This window comes from Globicephala melas, chromosome 18 (assembly GCF_963455315.2).
Source record: "Globicephala melas chromosome 18, mGloMel1.2, whole genome shotgun sequence".
In the NCBI taxonomy this organism is placed as follows: Eukaryota; Metazoa; Chordata; class Mammalia; order Artiodactyla; family Delphinidae; genus Globicephala; species Globicephala melas.
Window position 1 is genome coordinate 50445244 of NC_083331.1, and position 13184 is coordinate 50458427.

At 42.6% G+C, this 13184-nt stretch overlaps 1 long non-coding RNA gene across 2 annotated transcripts; it reads right to left on the reverse strand.

Moving 5' to 3' along the window:
- Positions 1 to 416: 416 nt before the first annotated feature.
- LOC115843045 (uncharacterized) lies at positions 417 to 7403 on the reverse strand. Of its 2 annotated transcripts, XR_009559786.1 has the most exons (4): positions 7293 to 7403; positions 5943 to 6114; positions 3113 to 3310; positions 417 to 618 (listed from the first exon to the last, which is right to left on the reverse strand). It is a non-coding gene; the product is annotated as an uncharacterized lncRNA (long non-coding RNA). The 2 variants fall into 2 exon arrangements; XR_009559785.1 differs by lacking the exon at positions 7293 to 7403 and having other exon boundaries at positions 5943 to 6196.
- Between the last annotated feature and the right edge of the window lie 5781 nt (positions 7404 to 13184).

The window sequence follows — 13184 nt, forward strand, 5'->3', positions numbered from 1 at the left end:
GATGGACCTAGAGTCTGTCATACAGAGTGAAGTAAGTCAGAAAGAGAAAGACAAATACCGTATGCTAACACATATATATGGAATTTAAGTAAAAAAGAAAAAATGTCATGAAGAACCTAGGGGTAAGACAGGAATAAAGGCACAGACCTACTAGAGGATGGACTTGAGGATATGGGGAGGGGAAGGGTAAGCTGTGACAAAGTGAGAGAGTGGCATGGACATATATACACTACCAAACGTAAAATAGATAGCTAGTGGGAAGCAGCCGCATAGCACAGGGAGATCAGCTCGGTGCTTTGTGACCACCTAAAGGGGTAGGATAGGGAGGGTGGGAGGGAGGGAGACGCAAGAGGGAAGAGATATGGGAACATATGTATGTGTACAACTGATTCACTTTGTTATAAAGCAGAAACTAACACACCATTGTAAAGCAATTATACTCCAATGAAGATGTAAAAAAAAAAATGTGTTCAATGTTCCTGCCCTGGGAAGAGACTTACCACCCAAGGTTTTTATAAGCAGCTGGTCAGGAAGGCATCCTCTGCCCAGCAACAATGATAATTCCAAACTCCAAGAAGGAAAGCAGGTGTTCAGCATAATTCACATTGTTTGCACCGTCTAGGCAAAGTGGATCATTTTTATCAGTTAGGGAGTGGGTCAAGTGCCAAGTTCCCAGATGCCAGCCAAGTACCAACCCTGTAAAGCGGTCCCAATTAAGATAGTAGCCTCCAGCCTGCTATGTTCTCTCTTGTCTGCACAACTTGTCCCATCCTGAATGCCTTCCATTCCTGTTCGTGTGGCTTTGTAGGGTAGAATAATGATACAGAAAAACTGGACATTACCTCCACTTGAAGAACTGTCTCTGCCCTGTAGCACTTGAGGTCTATAAACGGTGTGTTTTATCATTGCATTAAGTAAAACTGATATCTTCAGTAGGCTTAGAGCTGCCACAGACCAAAGAGCTGTAATCATTTTAACCCAGGCATTTAAAATGAGAATGTGAGTTTAAAGGGAATTTTTATATGTTATAACAAATTTACTTTGAAGTCCTATCTAAAAAATATCTCAGACAGACAGATAAGTCCCGTACGAAAACTGGGCCCGCCTTAAGGTCTGTGATAGTTTATGTAGGGGAACCTCTTTGGGGATGTGAAGTAAATGGTGGGTGTCCATTCAATTCAACAAATGTGTACTGAAGGCTTAATATGTGCCAGAGGATGTTCTTGGCGCAGGTGATTAGAGCAGTGAACAAAATAGGCAAAAACCCCTTACAACCGTGAGCTTACAACCTAGAGTGAGTACAGAGACAAGCAACAGGACAAAGAAAGTGCTCTGTACCTCTTCTGGGCCAGCTGTGCTTCCTTCGTTCCTCCCCTGGTGGGAATGTGAGTTTCTGGAGCCTGAGTTGGGTTCAGGGACCAGGGAGCCCAATGCATGTGAATAAATAGCCCCAGTTCTTCCTGGGAGAATATAGTCTGTGACAACAAAGGAACTGTCGGGGTGTATCTTCCTTGTCAATTCTGGCAGGACTGCCCTGCATGGAGCAAAGCTACAGGGAACTGAAGGAAGGAGGAAACATCACGACCAGATGCACTGTTTTCCTTCCAGGAGAGCTGCACACGTGCGTGCGGGCACCCACCATGGTGTGGGGTCTCTTCCCACCACTGAAATCTATCTGCAGCACTGCAGTTTTTATTATGCACTAGTGAAATTGCCCTATTATTCCTCTCTTCTCCTACCCTACATTTTAAAAAGTAGCTTAGTGATAGTTCACAGAAAGTGACCATTCAAAAGGCATCCAAAGCAGGTGTTTCAGAAGCCACTACTCTGGCTCCTGATGAAACCCTGCCCAGCAGTTGACAGCTGCACAGCACATTAAAAGAATGTATGATGCTTCAAGTGTCATGGCTTTATCTGAATCAGACAGAATAAATACCTTCAGAGAAATAATGAAAATTTGTCTAGTCGCCAAGTTCAGTTGCTAATGCAGATATCTACACTCAGATATCATTGTCTTAAAAAATTCTCCTTGCTCTTTGTTGGAGTTAATTCTAAAAACAAGTCAACCCACTCCAGTGACGGCTGGTGCCCATATAGAAGCCAACCTGGAGGTTCAGTAAAAAGCCTTTGCAATGGCCCAATGCCCAACTGTTTAAAACACGGCATGAAAGTATTGCTTCTGACTTTAACAAATGAAAAATAAAAATGACAAGGTGCTTGTCTAGAAACCACGGATATCTGGATAATTCGATGACAGTTATTTCATCGTTGAGTCATGATCCCATTGAAAGCACCTATCATCAAGTGGTAAAATGTGTAATTCAATTGGTTGGAGCTCAACTATTTTTACTTGAACAATTTCTTCCAAAGACTGTGAAGTATCACTTTTCAAATACATTATAAAGCACTCCCCACATCATTTTCCCCATTCCATCACGATTTTCACGCGAGGGACCATGCCACGAAGGCACATGTCTGCACCATCTCGTTGGTAGTATCCTGGCAGGATTCCCTCACATCCCCATAGCTGTGTTTGCATCTAGGCTTCTGGGTGGCAGTGGCTGGGTCTGCATCAGCAAACCTATCAGAAGAGGAGCTCTAACTGAGGGGGAGAAAATGTTTCTTAGGCACCTGACAGCATGACTGTGAAGAGAGTTAAAATTATCAGCTCACACCAGCCTCTCAAACACTACAATATTTGGAACAAAAGCTCACAAGCACTGTGCACATAAGAAATCTGTTCCAACATGAGGCTTCATTGAAATACCCAGTTAGTAAGAGAAAGGAAGGCTATATGGACTAGGGTCAAGAGGAAATAATTCAAGTAAGCACAAGTGGATCCATGTAGCTGAATGACATCATACAAGAGGACTGCTACATTGAAACTGTTTCCTTACAGACTAAGCCAGAGTATTTTGTAAGAATACGTCTTCTCGATGGTTCAATGCCACCTGGTCTTATCACTTTAAACCACAGCCCCTTGCCATGGCCGCCCCGACCTTAAGGCCAATCACCAAATACTGCAGCCCCATCATGAAAGATACTTTGTTAAGCTATTAGAAAAGCAGTCACACATATTCATCTGGAAGAAGGGAAACAGGAGAGTGCTTACCTGACAGGAAACTTTTCATCCTTTTCTTCTCCATCCACAATATTATCCTGACCCACTGTGACTTCACAGGCAGGAAGGTTTCAGCTGCCAGCACAGGGAAAGGCAGCACCAGCTCATGGGCTTCTTAGCGCAGCAGAAGGGTTGAAATGTCCTTTACAGAACTGTTGACAGTGCAGCTCTGGGTCACCCCAAAACCACCTGCAAAGACAGGGGGCCTGGGATTATTTGAGGCAGAACCTATGATCAATTAATTTTTAAGCAAAGAATTAAGGCATATAAGAGCAATAACACGTGAATCAAATGGCAGAAGAGCATTTCCTTAAAGTCTTCTGGAGTTGGTAATGATTTGATTAATTCATTAACTTAGTTTTTAAAAAAATATTTATTTATGTATTTATTTGGCTGCACCGGGTCTCAGTTGCGGCACGCAGGATCTTCGTTGCAGCATGCAAACTCTTAGTTGTGGCATGTGGGATCTAGTTCCCTGACCAGGGATCGAAGCTGGGCCACCTGCATTGGGAGCCCAGAGTCTTAGCCACTGGTCCACCAGGGGGGTCCCTCATTAACTTGGTTTTAAAGTCAGGATAGCAATCTATATATGTCAAAGTGGCTCAGAGACGTTTTTGTAAAAGTTGGTGCAAAATGCTAGAACACAGACCTAATCATTATGGCTTCAGTGTAGCCCTTGTAGCAAGTGGACTTTATAGACAGACATAAAGGGTTTATATTAACCTAATAATAATAAAAATAATAAACATTTTGCATCAACAGTATGAAATTCTGAATCGCAAGCTGGAATACCCATCATGATGCTAATTTTTGCTAAATATTTCAAGTTTGGTACAAAGTAGAACTATATATATTTTTAAAGCATTTGAGATAATTTCATTTCTCCTAAAAACAAAAACCTCTTTTTATGTGCTAGAATAAAAGAGTTTTTTAAAAATAGCAGTAATTTTTTTATTGATTTACAAATAATACTGTCTTAGATGTGAACACACTAATTTTAGCATCAGACCTGCCAGGCAATAATCTTTATAAAGTTGTCTTAGGGCAAACCTATTTGCAATGGAAGAAAAGAATAAATTGTCAAAACACCAGCAGCTCAAATACGATAATTTCCCTCACCCTCCCTGGGGTTTTGTAAATAGATATTTCAATTTGTTTATACATAATAAACTTGGTGCACACATAATGTGTAGCAAGTCTCCAAAGATGGCGTCCCAGTATCCATGCCTCCCAATGTTCATGCCCTTTTATAGTCTCCCCTCCTTGAATCTGGTCTCACTTTTAATCAATAGAATGTAGCAGAAATGATGCTGAGGAACTCCTGTGGTTAGATAGTAAAAGGAAAGCCTGGTTCTCTTGGAACGTTTGTTCTGAGCGATGCCAGCTCTCACATGAGCAACTTAAGTACCTGAGGTCTATGGGTTATAAGGAAGCCCAAGACTGCCACGTGGCCACACGCCAGCCAATCCCAGCTCAGGCACCAGACATGGGAGTGAAGACACCATCGTGGTGTTTTGCAGCCCCAGCTACTACCCGACTGCAACTGCGTGAGAGATCTTAAGCAAACCCAGCTAAGCCCAGTCAACCTACAGAAACAGGAAAGATGATAAATTACTGTTTAAGCCACTCAATTTTGGTGCTGCTTTTTACACAGCAATAGATATCTGGAATACTGTATATGTAAAGGAGCAGTAAGCAACCAATTTAGATAGATAAGTATCCACATATTAGGGTTAGGAGCAACACACTCCTAATCTAAAACAATGACCCCCAGTTCTCACTGTGGGACATCTCCAAATTGCCTCCCAAAATATCAAGAATATTGTGAACGTTTAAAATAATCTTAGGGGCTTCCCTGGTGGCGCAGTGGTTGAGAGTCTGCCTGCCGATGCAGGGGACGCGGGTTCGTGCCCCGGTCCGGGAAGATCCCACATGCCGCGGAGCAGCTGGGCCCGTGAGCCATGGCCGCTGAGCCTGCGCGTCCGGAGCCTGTGCTCCGCAACGAGAGAGGCCACAACAGTAAGAGGCCCGCGTATCGCAAAAAAAAAAAAAAAAAAAAAAAATCTTAAAACTGATTTTAGCTGTTGAGTTTGAAAAAGAAGTATATAACATATAGCTCCTTATGAAGGGAACTCAATTAAAAGAAATCAAAAATATCTAAGACAGTTATAGTTGTAAATCAATCTTTTATTTTAAAAGATGGAGTCACCTATTTATAAATGATTCCTGCACAGAAAAGGTCCAGAAACAGTCCTCCACTGTGATTCCCAGAGCCCAACTGTCAGCCGCACTCCTCGTGCCACCTGTCACCTAGGAGCTGAATCAGAATTGCAGTGTACCAGGATCTCCAGGTGATTCGTATACTCATTAGGTCTAGATTGGTGGCTCCCAAACTTGCTTGCATATAAAAATCATCCAGGAATCTTAATTCCAAAATCCAGGCCCTAAGGCCACAGGCCTTGATGGTTTTGAAGCCCACCAGGTAAGTTCAGGTGCAGCCATGCCTGAGAACCACTGGCCCCTCTAGGGAGAGCACTGGTTCTCAAACTCAGCCACATAGTAGAATCACCTGGGGAGTATCAAAAACCACTAATGTCTGTTTCTACCCTCAGAGTCCTATGTAACTGGTCTCAGGTGTTACCTGGGCATTGGGAGGTTTTAAAAATTCTCCAAGTGTTTCTCATGTGCTGCAGACCCAGAGCCTGGAACAGAGGTTCAAAATGGTAGCTGAACGTGCACCACTCTTTCAGGAAGACGGTTTGGAAGTCAGGGAGCATTAATAAAAATGAACAGTTGGCCTCACAGTTTTCAGCTCACTCACCAGGTATCCTGACTGCATCAAGCTTGCTGAAGTTCAGGTCTGCCAAGTCTTGTACATCCCCATGGGCCCTCCTGGCACTTTCCTCCGGCATATTTCTCTGCTCTTCTGTTGGGCTCTCTTTCAAGTGATTAATAATGTGCATCTGCTCAACATTAGGAGCAAATATCTTCACCTTCAAAAATAGAAATAAAAACAAATGATGTCATTACCTCTATGAAAACAATCAAGCAAATCAATCTCAGATCCTAAACCAGAAAGGAAAGTCAGAAAACTACTAAGTAATTCTGTGTGTCTTCACGGCCAACACCAACTGCAAATATTACAGGCCAACTGCAAGGGAGAAATTGCAGGGGATTTCTAGAGGAAAAAAAAAATAGAGCTATAAATTAGCTTCCAGAAAGGAAGCCGAACAGAAAGAGGTTGGTTGCCTGTATTGTGTGTGAGTGTGTGTGTGTAGTTAAAGCATATATATATGCTTTTTTTAAAAATTAATTCATTTATTTTTGGCTGTGTTGGGTCTTCGTTTCTGTGCGAGGGCTTTCTCCAGTTGCGGCGAGCAGAGGCCACTCTTTATCACGGTGCGTGGGCTTCTCACTGTCACGGCCTCTCCCTTTGTGGAGCGCAGGCTCCAGACGCGCAGGCTCAGTAGTTGTGGCTCACGGGCTTAGTTGCTCCACGGCATGTGGGATCTTCCCAGACCAGGGCTTGAACCCGTGTCCCCTGCATTGGCAGGCAGACTCTCATCCACTGCGCCACCAGGGAAGCCCTACGTTTTTTAAACAGATGGATGAAAATATCCAATTTGACAGACAGGAACATATAGGGCTGCAAAACATGGGAGAATTGATTAAATCAGCCCTTGAAATATTTCCAAAGCAGTGATTCTAAACCCTGGTTGCATATTAGAATCCCCTGGGGTGTTTGAGGCCAAATAGACCATTTACATGGGAATCTTTGGGAGTAAAGCACTAGCCTGGGCAATGGTATGTCTTAAACCTCCCCAGGTGATTCCATCATTTGCCAGGTTGGCAATCCAGGATCTAAAGCAAGTGAGATATAAAACTCACAACCTCAGGGCTCTGAGTTAAAATCCCAGGGCTTTTAATACCAAGAGCCCAAAGCAGATTTGGAAGTTCTCACTTGCCCCACTTATATCCATCTAGCCTCACCAAACTCTGGATTAACACCCACCCAGGCCTGCCATCAGAAACGCTTGGACGGGGAGGGAATCACTGCAGTTCCCTTGCCCCCAACCCTTAAGTCCTGCAGGGGCACTGATGTGGGGAGACATGAGAATTTGGAGGTTCAGGGCAGGCATCTGTATACTGGGGGACAGCCTTTGAGTCATACCTTCTTCACTGCCTTCTTCTCTACTCCCAAGCTTGAGGTCCAGTTCTTCTGGAGGTGGACAGGGCTGGTCTGAGTCAAATGTCCCCTGACTCTGAGAAGGCATCACTAGGGCTAGAAAGCATAAGGTCATGAGTCTCAGCCTTCTGTTACTAAACTTTGTATTTGATTAAAATTTATATTAATATTCTAAACATGCTCTCTGCTCCATAGTTTTGTTTTTACAAAATTGAGTAATATCTCCTACCTTTGATATATGTGAGAGAGATTCTAAACACATACATATCCCATTATTTGTGAAAAGACTTAGAACATTCTGAAGGGAAAGACAGATGCAAACAAACATGAAGTGGTTTTTAAACCAATAATCTGGAAACAGATTGGCCCGCAGTTGCTTCATGGAATTAATTGGATCCACCAGCCCAAGGTGGAGGTGAAGGTCAAACATACTTCTACCACTAGGGTGTCCCTTGGACCCTTTAACAACGTGTTGCATTGTAATCAAGAGTAAACAAGTCCCCAGAACCAAACAACCCAATCCAAAAATGGGAAGAAGACCTAAGTAGACATTTCTCCAAAGCAGACATACAGATGGCCAAATGGCACATGGAAAGATGTTTGACATCACTAATTATTAGAGAAATGCAAATCAAAACTACAAGGGGGTATCACCTCACACCAGTCAGAATGGCCATCATTAAAAAGTCTACAGAGAAAGCTTCAAAATGGAGGAGTATGACATGGAGACCACCTTCCTCCCCACAGCTACATCAAAAATACATCTAAATGTGGAACAGCTCCTACAGAACACCTACTGAACGCTGGCAGAAGACCTCAGACCTCCCAAAAGGCAAGAAACTCCCTCACGTACCTGCGTAGGGCAAAAGAGAAAAGGAAAAACAGAGACAAAAGAATAGGGACGGGACCTGCACCAGTGGGAGGGAGCTGTGAAGAAGGAAAGGTTTCCACACACTAGGAAGCCCCTTTGCGGGCGGAGACTGCGGGAGGCGGAGGGGGAAGCTTCGGAGCCACGGAGGACAGCACAACAATAGGGGTGTAGAGGGCAAAGCACAGAGATTCCCGCACAGAAGATCGGTGCCGACCAGCACTCACCAGCCCGAGAGGCTTGTTTGCTCACCCGCGGGGCCGGGCTGGGGGAGGGGGCGGTGCTGGGAGCTGAGGCTCGGGCTTCGGAGATCAGATCCCAGGGAGAGGACTGGCGGCGTGAACACAGCCTGAAGGGGGCTAGTACGCCACAGTTAGCCGGGAGGGAGTCCAGGAAAAAGTCTGGAACTGCCTAAGAGGCAAGAGACCATTGTTTTGGAGTGTGCAAAGAGAGGGGATTCAGAGCACCGCCGCGAGCCATGGCTATCAGCGCAGACAACAGAGACGGGCATGAGACGCTAAGGCTGCTGCTGCAGCCACCAAGAAGCCTGTGTGAAACACAGGTCACTCTCCACACCTCCCCTCCCGGGAGCCTGTGCAGCCCGCCACTGCCAGGGTCCCATGATCCAGGAACAACTTCCCGGGAGAACACACGGCACGCCTCAGGCTGGTGCGACGTCATGCCGGCCTCTGCAGCTACAGGCTCGCCCCGCATTCCGTACCCCTCCCTCCCCCCGGCCTGAGTGAGCCAGAGCCCCCGAAGCAGCTGCTCCTTTAACTCCGTCCTGTATGCGTGAAAAACAGACGCCCTCAGGCGACCTACAAACAGACACAGGGTCAAATACAAAGCTGAACCCCAGGAGCTGTAAGAACAAAGAAGAGAAAGAGAAATCTCTCCCAGCAGCCTCAGGAGCAGCGGATTAAATCTCCACAATCAACTTGATGTGCCTGCATCTGTGGAATACCTGAGTAGACAACAAATCATCCCAAAATTGAGGCAGTGGACTTTGGGAGCAACTGTAGACATGGGGTTTGCTTTCTGCCTCTAATGTTTTCCTGGTTTTATGTTTACCTTAGTATAGTAGTTAGAGCTTATTCACACTGGTAGATTTGTTTATTGATTTGGTTGCTCTCTTCCTTTTTTTTTTTTATATGTATATATTTTTTTCTTTTTCTCCCTTTGTGTGTGTGTGTATGTGTATGCTTCCTTGTGTGATTTTGTCTGTATAGCTTTGCTTTTACCATTTGTCCTAGGGTTCTGTCTGTCCGTGTTTTTTGTTTGTTTTTAGTATAATTCTTAGCACTTTTTATCATTGGTGGATTTGTTTTGGTTTGGTTGCTGTCTTTCTTTTATTTCTTATTACTTTCTTATTGTTAATTATTTTCTTTTTTTTTTTAATTATTTTATTTTTTTCTTTATTTCTTTCTTTTTCCTCCCTTTTCTTCTGAGCCATGTGGCTGACACAGCCTTGGTGCTCCAGCTGGGTGTCAGGCCTGAGCCTCTGAGGTGGGAGAGCCGAGTTCAGGACATTGGTCCACCAGAGACCTCTCGGCTCCACATAATATCAAATGGTGAAAGCTCTCCCAGAGATCTCCATATCAACACTAAGACCCAGCTCCACTCAACAACAGCAAGCTACAGTGCTGGACACCCTATGGCAAACAACTAGCAAGACAGGAACACAACCCCACCCATTAGCAGAGACGCTGCCTAAGACAATAATAAGTTCACAGACACCCAAAAACACAGCACTAGACACGGTACTGCCCACCAAAAAGACAAGATTCAGCCTCATCCAGCAGAACACAGGCACCAGTCCCCTCCATCAGGAAGCCTACACAACCCACTGAACCAACCTTACCCACTGGGGGCAGATACCAAAAACAACGGCAACTATGAACCTGCAACCTGCAGAAAGGAGACTCCAAACACAGTAAGTTTAACAAAATGAGAAGACAGAGAAGTACACAGCAGATGAAGGAGCATGGTAAAAACCCACCAGACCAAATAAATAAAGAGGAAACAGTGGGTCTACCTGAAAAAGAACTCAGAGTAATGATAGTAAAGATGACCCAACATCTTGGAAATAGAATGGAGAAAATACAAGAAATGTTTAACAAGGACCTAGAAGAACTAAAGAGCAAACAAACAATGATGAACAACACAATAAATGAAATTAAAAATTCTCTAGGGCTTCCCTGGTGGCGCAGTGGTTGAGAGTCCGCCTGCCGATGCAGGGGACATGGGTTCATGACCTGGTCCGGGAGGATCCCACATGCTGTGGAGCGGCTAGGCCCATGAACCATGGCCGCTGAGCCTGTGCTCCACAACGGGAGAGGCCACAACAGTGAGAGGCCTGCATACCATAAAAAAAAAGAAAATTCTCTAGAAGGAATCAATAGCAGAATAACTGAGGCAGAGGAACGGATAAGTGACCTGGAAAATAAAATAGTGGAAATGACTACTACAGAGCAGAATAAAGAAAAAAGAATGAAAAGAATTGAGGACAGTCTCAGAGACCTCTGGGACAACATTAAACGCACCAACATTCGAATTATAGGGGTCTCAGAAGAAGAAGAGAAAAAGAAAGGGTCTGAGAAAATATTTGAAGAGATTATAGTTGAAAACTTCCCTAATATGGGAAAGGAAATTGTCAATCAAGTCCAGGAAGCACAGAGAGTCCCATACAGGATAAATCCAAGGAAAAACACACCAAAACACATATTAATCAAACTATCAAAAATTAAATACAGAGAAAAAAAATTAAAAGCAGCAAGGGAAAAGCAACAAATAACATACAAGGGAATCTCCATAAGGTTAACAGCTGATCTTTCAGCAGAAACTCTGCAAGCCAGAAGGGAGTGGCAGGACATATTTAAAGTGATGAGAAAGAAAAACCTACAACCAAGATTACTCTAACCAGTAAGAATCTCATTCATATTTGATGGAGAACTTAAAACCTTTACAGACAAGCAAAACCTAAGAGAATTCAGCACCACCAAACCAGCTTTACAACAAATACTAAAGGAACATCTCTAGGCAGGAAACACAGGAGAAAGAAAAGACCTACAATAACAAACGCAAAACTAAGAAATTAAGAAAATGGTAATAGGAACACACATATCGATAACCACCTTATATGTAAATGGATTAAATGCTCTAACCAAAAGGCATAGACTGGCTGAATGGATACAAAAGGAAGACCCATATATATGCTGTCTACAAGAGACCCACTTCAGACCTAGGGACACATACAGACTGAAAGTGAGGGGATGGAAATAGATATTCCATGCAAATGGAAATCAAAAGAAAGCTGGCGTAGCAATTTTCATATCAGACAAAATAGACTTTAAAATAAAGACTATTACAAGACACAAAGAAGGACACTACATAATGATCAAGGGATCAATCCAAGAAGAAGATATAACAATTGCAAATATTTATGCACCCAACATAGAAGCACCTCAGTACTTAAGGCAAATGCTAACAGCCATAAAAGGGGAAATCGACAGTAACACAATCATAGTAGGGGACTTTAACATCCCACTTTCACCAATGGAAAGATCATCCAAAATGAAAATAAATAAGGAAACACAAGCTTTAAATGATACATTAAACAGATGGACTTAATTGATATTTATAGGACATACAATCCAAAAACAACAGAATACACTTTCTTCTCAAGTGCTCATGGAACATTCTCCAGGATAGATCATATCTTGGGTCACAAATCAAGCCTTGGTAAATTTAAGAACATTGAAATTGTATCAAGTATCTTTTCCGACCACAACACTATGAGACTAGATATCAATTATAGGAGAAAATCTGTAAAAAATACAAACACATGGAGGCTAAACAATACACTACTAAATAACCAAGAGATCACTGAAGAAATCAAGGAGGAAATCAAAAAATACCTAGAAACAAATAATGAAAACAGGGTGACCCAAAACCTATGGGATGCAGCAAAAGCAGTTCTAAGAGGGAAGTTTATAGCAAAACAATCCTACCTCAAGAAACAAGAAACATCTCAAATAACAACCTAACATAACACCGAAAGCAATTAGAGAAAGAAGAACAAAGAACACCCAAAGTGAGCAGAAAGAAAGAAATCATAAAGATCAGATCAGAAATAAATGAAAAAGAAAGGAAGGAAATGAGAGCTAAAATCAATAAAACTAAAAGCTGGTTCTTTGAGAAGATAAACAGAATTGGTAAACCACTAGCCAGACTCATCAAGAAGAAAAGGGAGAAGACTCAAATCAGTAGAATTAGATATGAAAAAGTAGAAGTAACAACTGACACTGGAGAAATACAAAAGATCATGAGAGATTACCATATGATAATCTCAATAGATGCAGAAAAAGCTTTTGACAAAATTCAACACCCATTTATGATAAAAACTCTCCAGAAAGTAGAAATAGAGGGAACTTACCTCAACATAATAAAGGCCATATATGACAAACCCACAGCCAACATCATTCTCAATGGTGAAAAACTGAAACATTTCCTCTAAGATCAGGAACAAGACAAGGTTGCCCACTCTCACCACTATTATTCAACAGAGTTTTGGAAGTTTTAGCCACAGCAATCAGAGAAGAAAAAGAAATAAAAGGAATCCAAATCGGAAAAGAAGAAGTAAAACTGTCACTGTTTCCAGACGACATGATACTATACATAGAGAATTCCAAAGATGCTACCAGGAAACTACTAGAGCTATGAATTTGGTAAAGTAGCAGGATACAAAGTTAATGCACACAAATCTCTTGCATTCCTATACACTAATGATGAAAAATCTGAAAGAGAAATTAAGGAAACACTCCCATTTACCTCTGCAACAACAAAAAATAAAATACGTAGGATTAAACCTACCAAAGGAGACAAAAGACCTGTATGCAGAAAACTATAAGACACTGATGAAAGAAATTAAACATGATACAAACAGATAGAGAGATATACCATGTTCTTGGATTGGAAGAATCAACATTGTGAAAATGACTATACTACCC